Source organism: Lithobates pipiens, unplaced genomic scaffold (genome assembly GCF_037356315.1).
Source record: "Lithobates pipiens isolate NorthernLeopardFrog02 unplaced genomic scaffold, aLitPip1_a1.2 Scaffold_16, whole genome shotgun sequence".
Classification (NCBI taxonomy): domain Eukaryota; kingdom Metazoa; phylum Chordata; class Amphibia; order Anura; family Ranidae; genus Lithobates; species Lithobates pipiens.
The window spans coordinates 302,888,951-302,904,930 of NW_027507748.1; the positions used below are offsets into that span (position 1 = coordinate 302,888,951).

The 15,980-nt window shown below is 41.2% G+C and overlaps 1 protein-coding gene across 3 annotated transcripts in view; it reads left to right on the forward strand.

Moving 5' to 3' along the window:
- The window catches only part of MAGI3 (membrane associated guanylate kinase, WW and PDZ domain containing 3), a 497,671-nt gene that overhangs the window by 227,496 nt on the left and 254,195 nt on the right, over positions 1-15,980 (forward strand). The window lies entirely within an intron of this gene.

Genomic DNA, 15,980 nt, shown 5'->3' on the forward strand with positions numbered 1-15,980 from the left:
TAATAAAACCTGGTTGATCCTGCCTGTTGCTTTGTGTCCCTGCCTGTGCTGACCACAGTAATTATGGCCGCTGAGCCTTGATACTGTGGTCAGTTTATGTGCCTCCATCAAAGGGGAAGGGAAGAAAGCTCCAAGCCAGCATAGTGTAGCACAATTTAAGGATAAAAATCAAATGTAAAAAAAAAAGAATAGCACTTGCAAGCGGGTGGGGGGGAGAGAATGACCGTTTGCAGATGATAGGTAGTCCAAGTATAAGCCGGGAGCTGTGTAATTGTCCGTGGTCAGAAGAAAGCTGGCTGTTAGAAGTTGAGCCTAGGATCCATGGGCTGCCCTGAATGGCCATGATGGTGTGTCTGGTAATCGGATGTCCAACCAAAGATAGCGTATCCAGCTGGAGTGGTGAGAGGAGCTGTCGATTGGCCCACTGTGAGAGCCAGCCTGCAGTCTCCCCCTCTTCTCCTCTCCCCCTCCCTCCCTGCCTGTCATCTGTTAATTCACAGCGGCACTGTGACTTAAGGTATTGCACTGCAAAACAAAACCAACAGCAGCCTTGTAGACCAATTTGATGCAGTGTGTGGTGTATGGCCTGAGCACTGACAGGCTGACCCCCCACCCCTTCAACCTCTGCAGCAATGCTGGCAGCACGCATATGTCTATTTCCCAAGGTCAACCAGTGGATATGATGCTGAGCAAGTGCAAACTTCTTTGGTCCACCATGGCGAGTCCTGTTCTGAGTGGAACCTGTCCAATTAAACTGCTGTATGGTCTTGGCCACTGTGCTGCAATATTTTTTTTGGTTCTTGGCAATCTTCTTCTAGCCTAGGCCAGTGATAGCGAACCTTGGCACCCCAGGTGTTTTAGAACTATATTTCCCATGATGCTCCACTACACTGCAGAGTGCATGAGAATCATGGGAAATGTAGTTTCAAAACATCCGGGATGCCAAGGTTTGCCATCACTGGCCCAGGCCATCTTTATGTGGAGCAACAATTCTTTTTTTCATATCCTCAGAGTTCTTTGCTGCGGAGTGCCATATTGAGCTTCCAGTGTCTAGTATGAGTGAGTGAGAGTGATAACGCCAAATTTAACACACCTGCTCTCCATTCACACCTGAGACCTTGTAACACTAACAATTCACATTACACCAGGGATGGAAAACAGTTAATTGGGCCCAATTTAGGCATTTTCACTTAGGAGTGTACTCCATTTTGTTGGCAGCAGTTTAGACATTAATGGCTGTGTTGAGTTATTTTGAGGGGACAGCAAATTTACACTGTTATACAAGCTGTACACTCACTACTTTACATTGTAGCAAAGTGTCATTTCTTCAGTGTTGTCACATGAAAAGCTATAATAAAATATTTACAAAAATGTGAGGGGTGTACTCACTCGTGTGAGCTACTGTATATAACATCAAGTAAAGCTCATATTTTCCTAAGTAGTCCTTCAATACAGCCTTGAAAAACTTTTTTCTATTACCCGGGAAGGGGGCTTGGTTGCTGGAGTACCGAGACCTTATTGCAGTGCCAGTGTCTAACTGATCTGGAGCAGTGATTGCAGTGAACCAAAAGTTCAGTGGTAGCTGTACTTTAATAATGGACAGAAGTAAGGCAGTAGCTTACTAGTATGAAGCTAGTAAAGACTTCCTTAACAAGCCTATTCTAATTTAAAATATTTTGCTCGAAATTAGACTTTAAAGTCACAAGAGAACCTTTGCAGGTGACACCTGGTAGTGGGTGGGGAGGGTTGAGATAGTATTTTGCTCAGCTTTTCCTATCATTTTTATTTCAACAACACATATTCCTTTTTTCGGTTGTTCTTTTCTTTTTTCTTTTTTCCAGAACAGCAAATGGCACCTTCATAACCTGCTCAATAAATTTTCAGAAACTTTCTTAACCCCAAAACACACAGACTAAACATGCCTGTTACTGATAAGCTTTTTGTAATCAAAAGTTACCAGCTAAGCCTCCTACTCCATCTCTAACCACTCCCTTGGTAGCTAATGTAATTAGAGGGCAGTGACTTATGACTGTTGGAGGAGGCCAAAGATGTCCTTGATATCTGGGCTGTGATTGCCAAACTGGTTTTACCCCCTCTATAATATGTGAAAGGCAAGTTGGGTGGCACCCAGTGGGGGGGGGGGGGGGGGGGGCAGGAGATTTCAGGACAGATCAGCAGAGTCTTTTCACTTATTACACATCAATGACTTGCTTATAAGCTGAATTGATCATATTTGGCAGCAGCTTCTTTAAACAATGATAAAGGAAAGGTTTGAGTGACAGGAACTATACTGTTCTGCGGAAAGTTTATTTTCCGTATGACAATGGATTTATGATGATTCAGTGTTGTGATATGTACAACAGAGTGCAGTTGGTGGAGTTTTCAATATGCTGCACAGCCCTGGCCACATTTAATTCGATATTTTTTATGATTTACATTTGCTTCCTCTCTGTATTGATCCCCAAGGCAGATTTCATCATTTATAACATCCTTTCTTATTTCATCTTTTTATCCTGCCAGCATAAATCTTGCTATATTAATATATTCTCTTTTAGCCAGTGTGAAAAATGCCCTTTGCCTCTGCAACTCCAGTGAATTAGTGAGTTATATGTCCTGTAGGGATGAGACTTGAATTGACAGCAGTTGTAATGTATTTGGACATGTTCAATTTTTTTTGTAACTTTTGTTTTATTAGTGATTTCCTTTTACAGCATTGTTTAATATGCGTTTTATCTGCCTTCCGTCTGATCACAGTTTTGTCTTGCTATGTTAAAATGCTTTGCCTATACTATATTTCAAAACCTAATGTATCATTTTTTGTACAGTACTCACAGAAATGAAATCAGTCTTTATAACTCAATGCAAATCATGGAGGGGTAACTTAAATCTGTGCAAGTGATAAATTAAAAAAGCGCAGTGCTAAATAAAAACCATATTGCATGTGCAAAACTAGTAAAAACAATAACCATGCACAAATGTGCAAATATGAACATATATCATATTAAATGTGCACAAGAAGCATAAAACGCAATATGCAAATATGCAAATCGATGAGAGCTCAAATATATGAGGTAATTTTACCAATAATAATAAATGCAAAGTGCTATGAAAAAATCATTAAAAACAAATGTTGAAAAGTCAACGTATGAACACTAGAACTGAGCGTATAAGGCAGCCACTGTGCATTCAAACAGTTCAAAGTAGGAAGGTTGAAAGTAGAAATTCACTCAGTATGGCTAAAGGTTAACCACTGTCCACGGAAGGAGTCACCCGGGATTCTGCATCCGCCACCCAGAGGGGAAGAGTAAATACGTGGACTCTATTGCCAGCCACATAGAGTCAAACAAGCATGAAGATGAAACTGTATATTGATGCTCTGAAGAAGAGTCACTGGCGATCTGTCACCACAGTATACCACAGCTTCTCAACACTGATTGTCATGTAGCATTCAAAGTGCTACAGCGCTGAAAGCTGAAAATTGGTCTGGGCAGGAAGGTGTAGAAGGTGAAGTGGTTAATGATTGTTTATAGCACTATGCACTTTATTATTGGTATATGATAACCTTGCCTCATATTTGAGCTCACATCAATTTTCATATTTGCACATTGTTTGTTTTTATGCTTTTTTTGCACATTTAATATGATATATGTTCATGTTTGCACATTTGTGCATGGTTATTGTTTTTTGCTTGTTTTGCACGTGCAATATGGTTTGTTTAGCACTGCACTTTTTCACTTTATCACTTGCAGAATTTGTTGGATTGTAATGTCAGCCGCTAGTATATGCTTTGTCAATAGCACAGTAATCTTTTAAAGCATTTAAACATAAATATGTATTTACATAAATGTATTCTTAATGTTACATACCTGTTATTGGTGAGACCTGGATTTCTTTACCTTGACAAAAACAGTTTACTTTTTAACCATGGCGATCGTTTTAACCGTAGCACCCACCTAGGGTAGGATGTTGGCTAAATCTAGTTTTTGACTCCTTCTGTAATCAGAGGAGCAGTAATTAGTTTTTTTGGCCTGTTTGGGGTTTTACAGGCTGGAAGTTTGAATGCTTCCCCAAGCCTAAGATGCAAGAGCTTATGACATGAGATTCAAATAACCAGCTTGAATATTTATCACATTCCAGCCAATCCCTGGAGATCAGTGTACAGAAGGGGGCAGGAAAGGCAATAATTAGTATGAAACACTGGAGAATTGGGTTCCTTCTTCCCTGAAGGGTTCCAGAACTTGGGGGGCTGTTGCCCTTAAGCAACCCATGAACTGTGTAGCTGTTCTAGAGGCCTCAGTGAGGTCAGGGCTGAAGGCCTGGATGGACTGAGCTAGAAGCTTGATTGTAGGACCTCGCCTCAAGGGATTTGGGCTGTAGAAGGACTGTCTTACTCCCTGGGCTGCGTCTGGAGGAAGCAGGAAGGTGGCAGCTGTCCTGGGTACTTCAGCTGTAAAGCATTAGACTGTCCAACTCTCACAAATACTAGAAGATTGTCCTCTAATTGCTATGTGCTAATTGTTTTGGAGTATCCCATGCCCTAACCCCTTTCCTTTTAAAGTTCCTTTAAGCAATATATCTTAAAGAGATATCCCCCAGACTGTGTTATTGGAACCAACATGAATGGGCTGGTGCTTGGTATACTATCAATATATTTTAAATATAACATAATATGGTCAATATTTTTAAAATTGGAATTACAAAAAGTCTCTCTTGCTTCAGCAATCTTCCAAATATGCTTCCAAATAAAGTCTGTGAAAAGCCAGTCTGTGTGATTATTCAATATCTTGTGTATTTCCACCACTGTGCTCTATTTATTCATTGTGACCATTACCACATGTGCTTTCACCTGGACTTGATTACCTTACATGTTCTGTAGGGTCAATTGCAATTGTGTCCTCTGTGGACTATTTTATATCCTCATAGCTCCATTAGTGTGTTATTGTATTTCTTCTTTAATTATATTGAGAAACGGCCACCTTCAATTATATATAGTAAGATCTCCAGCCCTTTATAAGCACTCTCCACTCAGTGATGTATGGATTAAAAAGAGAAACTATTTATCGCTTCACAAAGATAAACCCAATGCACTCTCATTTATAAGGTGCTCAAACTGAACCAAGTATAGCCAGTTAGCATGCAGCAATGTATCTATGATGAGTACAGGAATGGAAAACTCCAGCCACTACAATCGTAGATAGTTGCTACTAATTTTTCGATGTGCGTTGTGACATCACCCAGCCCCTGCCCCATCCCCAAAAGAAGAAATTGAGTAACACACTAATGAATTTATGAGTATATAAAATAGTCCACAGAGGACAAAAGCGCAGTTGACCCTACATAACATGTAAGGTTACCAAGTCCAGGTGAGAGCACAACTGGTGGTGGTCACAAAGAATAGAGTGCAGTGGTGGAAATGCATAAGATATCGAATAATTACGAATTGTTTTTTTTTTTCACTTTATTTGGAAGCATATTTAAAAGATTTTTAAAGCAAGAGACTTTATATGTGATTTCAATTTTAAGAGTATTGGGCATATTATGTTTTATTGAGAGTCTTTTATTGATTAATTATGGTATAGCACACACATGGGAGTGTAATAAAGTGTTTAGCTGGTAGGGTAGCACTTATTAACACTTAAATAGTAGACATGCTAGGCATTGAAAGTTGCTTACAAGACAAAACATTTTAATGGACTGGTGCTTATGGGGGAGGGCAGCCTCTGCACTTTTAGGTAAGAACCCGTTAATACCAACAGTCCCTACATTGGTAGCGGTGCCTAACATATTCTTTAAGCATGTATATAGTATTTTTTGCGTTTTGTAATTTATTAAAATATATTATTCTATGATTTAAATACATTTTTGATTGGCTATGATATTGGTTTACTGCTAACCAATTAAAGACTTGTCCACCCCCCGTAGCTGCATTATATGTTTTTCATTTATTACTTATCTATCTTCAGAAGCGCTGTAATATTCTGCACACTGATTTTACTGTCGTGGATGTAGTAACACTTTAAGTGCAGTATGCATTAATTTTAAATGTGTTTGCACTGTATATTTTGTAATTTCTGGTTTAGTTGTATTTTCATGTATATTTCTGCTTTTCTGTTAATTATTTCCATTGCTAAGTCCTGTGGTTTGTACAGCGTTTTGTATTAGAAAATACTGCATATAAAAATATTTAGGGATGCGCTGATACCATATTTCTGTAAGCACTTGTACACACGGTCGGAGATTCCGACGGAATGTGTCCTATCGGACCGTTTTGTCAGATGTTCCGACTGAGTGGGGTCTCCATCAGACTGTTTCCGTTGGAATATCCGACGGACCAACTTTTCCAACTTGCCGGTAACATTTTCTGACAAAATGCTCCGATCGGACATACCCCGATCATGTGTAGCCTACTCCGACGGACAAAGTGCCACGCATGCTCAGATCTAATTCCTAGACCAAAGCTATTGGCTACTAGCCTGAATGTAGTCCCGTCCTAACGAAATGTCATCACGTTATGTACAATCACATTTTCCGACAACTTTGTCTGACCGTGTGTATGCAACAGTTTCGGACAAAATCCATCGGATTTGGTTGCCAGAATGTCCGACCGTGTGTACAAGGGCTAAGAGTACAGATAATTTTTTTTTTTTTTTCTTAGTACTCGCCGATACCAATTACCGATACTTGCTGCAACTGTTTTTGTTTACACTTCAGCTGTCAGCAATGGTACAAAGCATTGAAAAGTTATTTACAAATTAAATACATTTATTTCTTTTCAATGTTGTGCTTTTTTCAATGTGAAACGTGTAATTATATGTTAAATGTGTAAAAATATTAACTAGCAAAGCAAACAAAAAAAGTTTTAATTATTAATAGTTTATAAAAAATAGAAGGGAACAAAAAAATGTCAGGAACATAATTAAATGGAGAAGGAGAATAAGGAGTTAATTAAGTAAATTACCGTATATACTCGAGTATAGGCCGACCCGAATATAAGCCGAGGCCCCCAATTTACCCCCCAAAAAACTGGCAAACTTATTGACTCGTGTATAAGCCGAGGGTGAGACATGCCTGTCCATCCCTGTGTGTGTGTCCGTCCCTGTGTGTCCGTCCATCCCTGTGTGTCCGTCCATCCCTGTGTGTGTGTGTGTCCATCCATCCATCCATCCCTGTGTGTGTGTGTGTGTCCATCCATCCATCCATCCCTGTGTGTGTGTGTGTCCATCCATCCATCCATCCCTGTGTGTGTGTGTCTCCATCCATCCATCCATCCCTGTGTGTGTGTGTCTCCATCCATCCATCCATCCCTGTGTGTGTGTGTCTCCATCCATCCATCCATCCCTGTGTGTGTGTGTCTCCATCCATCCATCCCTGTGTGTGTGTGTGTGTCCGTGTGTGTGTGTGTGTGTGTGTGTGTGTGTGTGTGTGTGTGTGTGTGTGTGTGTCCAGCCTACCTGTGTCCCGAGCCTGTGTCCCGAGCCTCCGTCCCGTGCCTTGCCTCCTTGCCTCCGTCCCGTGCCGTGCCTTGCCTCCTTGCCTCCGTCCCGTGCCGTGCCTTGCCTCCGTCCCGTCCCGTGCCGTGCCTTGCCTTGCCTCCGTCCCGTGCCTTGCCAGGATCGCCGCTCTTCGTCGGCGCCTCGGCGGACATACTACAATTCGAAAGCCGCGCCTCCGCCTCCGCCTCCGCCTGTGATAGGCGGAACACTGAATTTCCCAGCAGCCTGTGTTCCGCCTATCACGGACATCGTCTCATCCTCGTACTACGGACGAGGATGAGACGATGTCCGTGATAGGCGGAACACAGGCTGCTGGGAAATTCAGTGTTCCGCCTATCACAGGCGGAGGCGGAGGCGCGGCTTTCGAATTGTAGTATGTCCGCCGTCTGTCTGCTCGATACGCTGATCGAGCAGTCAGACGGCGATGACTCGAGTATAAGCCGAGGGGGGCACTTTCAGCCTCAAAAAAGAGGCTGAAAATCTCGGCTTATACTCGAGTATATACGGTAACTGTTAATAAAGGGATTAAACAAAGGAGCATTTAATAAAAAACAAAAGCATTTTTACTTGACAGGTTGCTTTAAACTGAAACATATTATTATGTTATATATACAGTATATGAATTATATGTGATGGATCAGAACACAATAGTCCAAGTTAATGAAGTAAAATTAGAAAAAAATATACATAAAACAATTTTTCAGAAATAAACTGATAGTTGGCATGTGCGTATGTATTCGCCCCCTTTTTTATGAAGCCCCTAAAAAGCTCTGGTGCAACCAATTACCTTCAGAAGTCACATAATTAGTCCACCTTTGTGCAATCTAAGTGTCACATGATCTGTCATTACATATACACACTTTTTTGAAAGGCCCCAGAGGCTGCAACATCTAAGCAAGAGGCACCACTAACCAAACACTGCATGAAGACCAAGGAACTCTCCAGACAAGTAAGGGACAATCATGTTTAGAAGTACAAGTCAGGGTTAGGTTATAAAAAGATATCCAAATCTTTGATGATTCCTAGGAGCACCATCAAATCTATCATAACCAAATGGAAAGAACATGGCACAACAGGAAACCTGCCAAGAGATGGCCGCACACCAAAACTCATGGACCAGGCAAGGAGGGCATTAATCAGAGAGGCAACACAGAGACCTAAGGTAACCCTGGGGGAGCTACAGAGTTCCACAGCAGAGACTTGAGTATCTGTACATAGGACGACAATAAGCTGTATGCTTCATATAGTTGAGCTTTATGGCAGAGTGGCCAGAAGAAAGCCATTACTTTCAGCAAAAAACAAAATGTCACGTTTTGAGTTTGCGAAAAGGCATGTTGGAGACTCACAAAATGTATGGAGGAAGGTGCTCAGGTCTGATGAGACTAAAATGTAACTTTTTGGCCATCAAAGAAAACGCTATGTCTGGTGCAAACCTCATCTCATCACTCAAAGAACACCATCCCAGTGAAATATGGTGGTGGCAGCATCATGCTGTGGGGATGTTTTTTAGCAGTCAGGACTGGGAAACTGGTCAGAGATGAAGGAAAGATGGATGATGCTAAATACAGGGATATTCTTGAGCAAAACCTGTACCACTCTGTGTGTGTTGAGGCTAGGACAGAGGTTCACCTTCTAGCAGGACAATGACCCCAAACACACTGCTAACGCAACATTTGAGTGGTTTAAGGGGAAACATGTAAATGTGTTGGAATGGCCTAGTCAAAGCCCACACCTCAATCCAATAGAAAATCTGCGGTCAGACCTAAAGATTTCTGTTCACAAGCGCAAACCATCCAACTTGAAGGAGCTGAAGCAGTTTTGAAAGGAGGAATGGGCAAAAATCCCAGTGGTAAGATGTGGCAAGCTCATAGAGACTTATCCAAAGCGACTTGGAGCTGTGGTAACTGCATAAGGTGGCTCTACAAGGTATTAACTTTGGGGGGGGGGGGGGGTGAATAGTTATACACATTTACTTTTTCTGTTATTTTGTCCTATTTGTTGTTTGCTTCACAATGCAAAAAAAAAATAATCTTCAGAGTTGTGGGCATGTTCTGTAAATGAAATTATGCAAATCCTCAAACAATCCAGGTTGTGAGGCAACAAAACACGAAAAATGCCAAGGGGGGTGAATACTTCTGCAAGGCACTGTAATAGATGGAAAGTTGAAAAAATGACTGAAGGTCCTCTTAGGTTAAATAGACTTTATAATTAATGACAGGAAAAGGATTCCGATATAAAATACAGGCCTGCACGTATCTGCCGCAGCTTCTTGGACCGCTGTGTTATGAGGAATATCAGGCAAAGCGCCAACACTTCTGGGTAAAGACAAAGCATTCCACCACCCCCCTCCCACACAAATTACTACTGGCTAATAACTGTGATTTGATGCCTCACTGGCTATTAATTTTGTCGCTAACAGGAAGTTGAAGCTTTGCTATTTAGAACAAATTGAGGATTTGTCATAAAAGCAGGCTTTTGCAGGTGACTACTATTTACACTTTCATAATTTTTTTTTTATAAAGTCTCTTTAAGCCTTCCATGTTAAGGTGCTGCTTTCTAAAAAAACAAAAAATGCGGCGCTAAAAGTGAAAAAATCACCTACTTGTGAAAAAGGTGAAATTTTTTTGCACAGTGGCATAGCATAAACCAAGCATAATAAAAATAACACAAATGCAATATGTATAGATAAACAATACAGAAATCCACGTGAACAATGTGTAAAGATCCCCACAATATATGTGGATGAATAATAAAGAGATCCACGTGAACCGTAGAACCACGTAGATTAAGCAAATAATGTGTAAAACAAAAAATTATCCTATGACACGTAAGAAAATAATCGTCCTCTTAAGCAACAAATAGTTCCTCTTTAGTAAGGAGTGATCCAAATTGACAGGAGTGCCCAACTTCCAGTAAATGTAAAATGGAACACTGAAGGTACCATCATAGCGACACCCTTCCAAAGCTGCTCATGCAGGTAATACAGCGTACTGGATAAACAGAGATAAGTAATGGGTACTCTTACCCGAAGGTATGGACCCACACACCTTAGTGGTGAGTCAGTCAGGCATCAAGCTGTAATGAACAGCAATCCTCTCAGTGGGATGGTGTGAACCTCCACTCCGCCAAGCCGTCTTCCGTACTCTGTATAAACGGGGTGTCCAATGTAGGATATCCTCCGCTTAAACTCCAACGTAGGAAGTACTCACATCATAGTAGGTATATCAAAAATAAGAAAGGGGAAAAGAAAAAAGAAAAAGGCCTCCTCTTAGAGTAGATTAAATGCAGTAAAAAAAATACGTTTATAAAAAATATATAAAATTAGAAATACATGCATGTACAAGCCTGCAGTGAAGAGGGGTACAAAAAAGAAAAACAACAACGAAGCTGTCGTCTGGATGATTTCTAAAAGCTTGGAGGCCAAAACATTGGAATGATGGACCAGGGATTAACGTTTTCAGAAGTCCACATTGACAGCATTAAAAATGTACCCATATTTGGACCACCATTTGCAATGAGATTTTCTGTGGATTTAGACAACCCTTACCTATCTTACAACACTGGAGATCCCCTCCCCTTAAAAAACAACTAATTGATATTTAATGCTGTAGTCCAAAGTAGCCATATGCCTGATCTGTTATAAATAAGGCTGAAATGACATCTAACATCTATATTGCCTAGAACACAAGAAGTTAACAATTTTAACAGTGTAAGCTTTTTTTTAGAGGGTGTTTAAGGTTTATGTGTTGCCAAACTATTTGTTACTAAATACTCTTTATTGTGTTTGTACTGAAGGAAAGTTTATATGGAGATTTGAAGACTTCAAATTCATTAAATCGCATTTAAAACATCTACACATTTGTCTTTCTGATGATCGTTCTGGCAGTGTCTAGAAAGCTGGACTGCAATATTTATTATCTTTTGTCCAGGACCTTTGGTGGCGCTCTGGAATAGATGGTAGATGTCCTGAACTGATCTAGTCCTATCCCCGTCTAATTGTGTTTAGGATGATGAATATTTATGAATACAGTAATAATTAGACATGTCAGGTTCCTTAAATCGTATTTGATATAGACCCTCATGCTTTTATTTTGTTTATTTTTTGCAACATTTGAGTAAGTTGTAAATCTTCACCAACTTAATAATCTCTTACTGGTTGGTGAGCACATCAGATATTAACCACTTTCAGACCGGACCAATTTGCTGGTCAAAGACCAGACCACTTTTTGCGATTCGGCACTGCGTCGCTTTAACTGACAATTGCGCGGTCGTGCGACGTGGCTTCCAAACAAAATTAACGTCCTTTTTTTCCCACAAATAGAGCTTTCTTTTGGTGGTATTTGATCACCCCTGCGGTTTTTATTTTTTGCGCTATAAACAAAAATAGAGCGATAATTTTGAAAAAAACGCATAATTTTTTACTTTTTGTAATAATAAATATCCCCCAAAAATATATAAAAAAACATTTTTTTCCCTCAGTTTAGGCCGATACGTATTCTTCTACATATTTTTGGTAAAAAAAATCGCAATAAGCGATTATTGATTGGTTTGCGCAAAAGTTATAGCGTTTACAAAATAGGGATAGTTTTATAGCATTTTTATTAATAATTTTTTATTATTTTTTTTTTTACTAGTAATGGTGGCGATCTGCGATTTTTATTGTGACTGCGACATTGTGGGGGACCCATCGGACATTTTTGACACATTTTTGGGACCATTGTCATTTATACAGTAATCACTGCTATATAAATGCAGTGATTCCTGTGTAAATGACACTGGCAGTGAAAGGGTTAACCAGTGGGTGGCAGTGTAGGGCTTAAGTGTTCCTAGGGGTGTGTTACTAACTGTGGGGGGGTTGGGCTTTCATTTAGTGTACACTGATCTCTGCTCCAATCACATGGAGCAGAGATCAGCGTCACTATTTGCTAGGCAGAATGGAAAAATGTTGTTTATACAGCATTTCCTCCATTCGGCCGCTCCGTGAGACGATCGCGGAGATGCCCGCGGCGATCGAGTCCGCGGGTCCTGCGACTGGACTCACGGGGGTCCCGACCAGCGCGGGAGCGCGCCGCCGGCGGCGCGCTCCCGATGGCACGGCGGCAACGAATATTGGACGTACATGTACGCCAATATGCCTGCCCGTGCCATTCTGTCGACGTACATCGTCGTGCGCTGGTCAGGAAGTGGTTAAAGAGGAAGTAAACCCTGATGGGTTTACTTCTTTGTCTCCCTGCAAAGGTAAAGCATAATGCATCGCATAGTAGCCCATTATGTGTCTGTCACCTGACACAGGAGCCAGCGATGTCACCAGCGATTTTGGTCTGATCTTTATAGTTGTATATAAAATGCACTTTCTATCTTTCAAAAAGTGTTTCTCAGGGATAAACTTTTCATCCAGTTCCTAAATTGCTGCATTTGTAAATTTCAAAAGACAATATAGAGAAATAGTAGTGCTAAAAAAACAAAAACAAAAAAAAAACACTTGTGGGTTTAACCACTTGCTTAGTGGGCACTTAACCCCCCCTCCTATCCAGACCAATTTTCAGCTTTCAGCGCTGTCGCACTTTGTTCCAAAATTACATTTTATCATTTTTTTTTTCCTTCAAATAGAGCTTTCTTTTGGTGGTATTTGATCACCTCTGCAATTTTTTATTTTTTGTTAAAAAAATGTAAAAAGACCCAATTTAAAAAAAAAAAAAAAATTTTTTTATTTTGTTATAAACATTTTAAACGGGTAATTTTTGGTCCGTCATTGATGTACGCTCATAAGGTGGCAGTGATGGGCACTGATAGGTGGCAGTGATGGGTGGCAGTGATGGGCACTGAATGGTTACACTGATTGGCAGCACTTCTATGTGGCACTGATTGCCACCACTGGTGGGCATAGATAGGTGGCACTTGTGGGCATAGATAGGTGGCACTTGTGGGCACTTTCAGGTTCAATTTGAGGCATAAAGGGACCGATGTCCCTTTAAGCTGAGCTGGTGTTTACTCCTCCGCTGTCAGCATGAGGAGAAAAAAAAAATATCACTGAACTTTTGTTTTGATCATGTGATCAGCTGTCATTGGCTGACAGCTGATCACATGGCAAGGGGCTGGGACTGACCCCCTTACTCAGATCGTTGATCACCCAAGTCTCAGTGACTCGGTGACCACAGTGCGCTCCGTGTGCACACTGCAGGGGGCGCACAGGGAGCGTGCACAGGGGAGGCCGTCATATATTTTTTTCAGTCCCTCATCAGTATTGTCCTGTCCTTTCCACCAGGTGCCCACTCGGCAAACGTTGTACTAAAGGGCACCTGTGTGGGCATATTCTCCCAAGCCAGTCTGTCTGCGCCTATAGACAAACACAATGCCATTAAACCATGCCCCCACTTCCACCTCACAGGAGTTTGACTTACAACAGCAGTAGCTTATGGCTTGTGCTGCCCTCAGTTACTTCTCTGAGACCAGGAAGAAAGGAGAGCGGTGCTGCAAGCTGGGACAGCACTGGATCGGTGACTCAGTCAGGTAGATGTTCATGGGTGGGGTGTTGTTAGATTAGGTAGCATGGAGTTGTTGCCTTAATGCAGATAATGCATTAAGTTAAAAAAAAAAATTGAGTTTTGGACCACTTAAAATAAAGTCCTAGAGAGTTCAAGGAATAACAGATATGTAGCATTTCATTGATTTTAGCAAGACATCCTATGTGAGACTTTGTAGATTGATTTATTGACTGCACAGACCAATGAAAGGTGTGCAGATAAATCGGACAGCATGCTGACTACAGTAACATATTCTGGTTTTCATTTTTCTTGTTTAATATGTTTATAGGCTAAAAAAAAACATGGTGGCATCTGTACGAGGTGCTTCATCATACACATTGTACAGTATCTCACAAAAGTGAGTACACCCCTCACATTTTTGTAAAAATGTTGTTATATCTTTTCATGTGACAACACTGAAGAAATTACACTTTAAATTGCTACAGTGTAAAGTAGTGAGTGTACAGCTTTTATAACGGTGTAAATTTGCTGTCCCCTCAAAATAACACACACAGCCATTGATACCTAAACCGCTGGCTACAAAAGTGAGTACGCCCATAAGTAAAAATGCCCAAATTGGGCCCAATTAGCCATTTCCCTCCCCGGTGTCATGTGATTCGTTAGTGTTACAAGGTCTCAGGTGTGAATGGGGAGCAGGTGTGTTAAATTTGGTGTTATCGCTCTAACTCTCTCATACTGGTCACAGGAAATTCAACATGCCCCCTTAAGGCAAAGAACTCTCTGAGGATTTGAAGAAAAAAAAAAGAATTGTTGCTCTACATAAAGATGGCCTAGGCTATAAAAAGCTTGCCAAGACCCTGAAACTGAGCTGCAGCATGGTGGCCAAGATCATACATCGGTTTAACAGGACAGGCTCCACTCAGAACAGGCCTCGCCATGGACGACCAAAGAAGTTGAGCGCACATGCTCAGCGTCCTATTCAGAGGTTGTCTTTGGGGAAATAGCTGTATGAGTGCGGCCAGCATTGCTGCAGAGGTTGAAGTGGTCGGGAGTCAGCTTGTCAGTGCTCAGACCATATGCCGCACACTGCATACAATTAGTCTGCATGGCTTTCTTCCTAGAAGAAGCCTCTTCTAAAGATGATACACAAGAAAGCCTGCAAACAGTTTGCTGAAGACAAGCAGAATAAGGACATGGGTTACTGAAACCATGTCCTGTGGTCTGATGAGACCAAGATAAACATGTTTGGTTCAGGTGGTGTCAAGCATGTGTGGCGGCAACCAGGTGAGGAGTTTAAAGACAAGTGTGTCTTGCCTACAGCAAAGCATGGTGGTGGGAGCTGCATGAGTGCTGCCGAAAACTGGCGAGCTACAGTTTATTGAGGGAACCATGAACGCCAACATGTACTGTGACATACTGAAGCAGAGCTTGATCCCTCCCTGCGGAGACTGGGCCACAGGGCAGTATTCCAACATAACGACCCCAAACACATACTTCCAAGATGACCACTGCCTTGCTAAAGAAACTGAGGGTAAAGGTGATGGACTGGCCAAGCATGTCTCTAGACCTAAACCTTATTGAGCATCTGTGATGTTGTCCTGGAGGAGTGGAAGAGGACTCCAGTTGCAACCTGCAAAGCTCTGGTGAACTCCATGCCTAAGAGGGTTAAAGCAGTGCACACTTTGGGCTCAATTTGAACATTTTCACTTAGGGGTGTACTCACTTTTGTTGCCGGGGGTTTGGACATTAATGGCTGTGTGTTGAGTTATTTTGAGGGGACAGCAAATTTACACTGTTATACAAGCTGTACACTTACTACTTCACATTGTAGCAAAGTGTGATTTCTTCAGTGTTCGCATGAAAAGATAGAATAAAATATTTACAAAAATGTGAGGGGTGTACTCACTTTTGTGAGATACTATACCAAAAACAGCATGCAATTTATGTATGGCCAATTTGGAGATATCGTTTTGTGCAAAAGAGGGAGCAGAAAAGTTTTCAA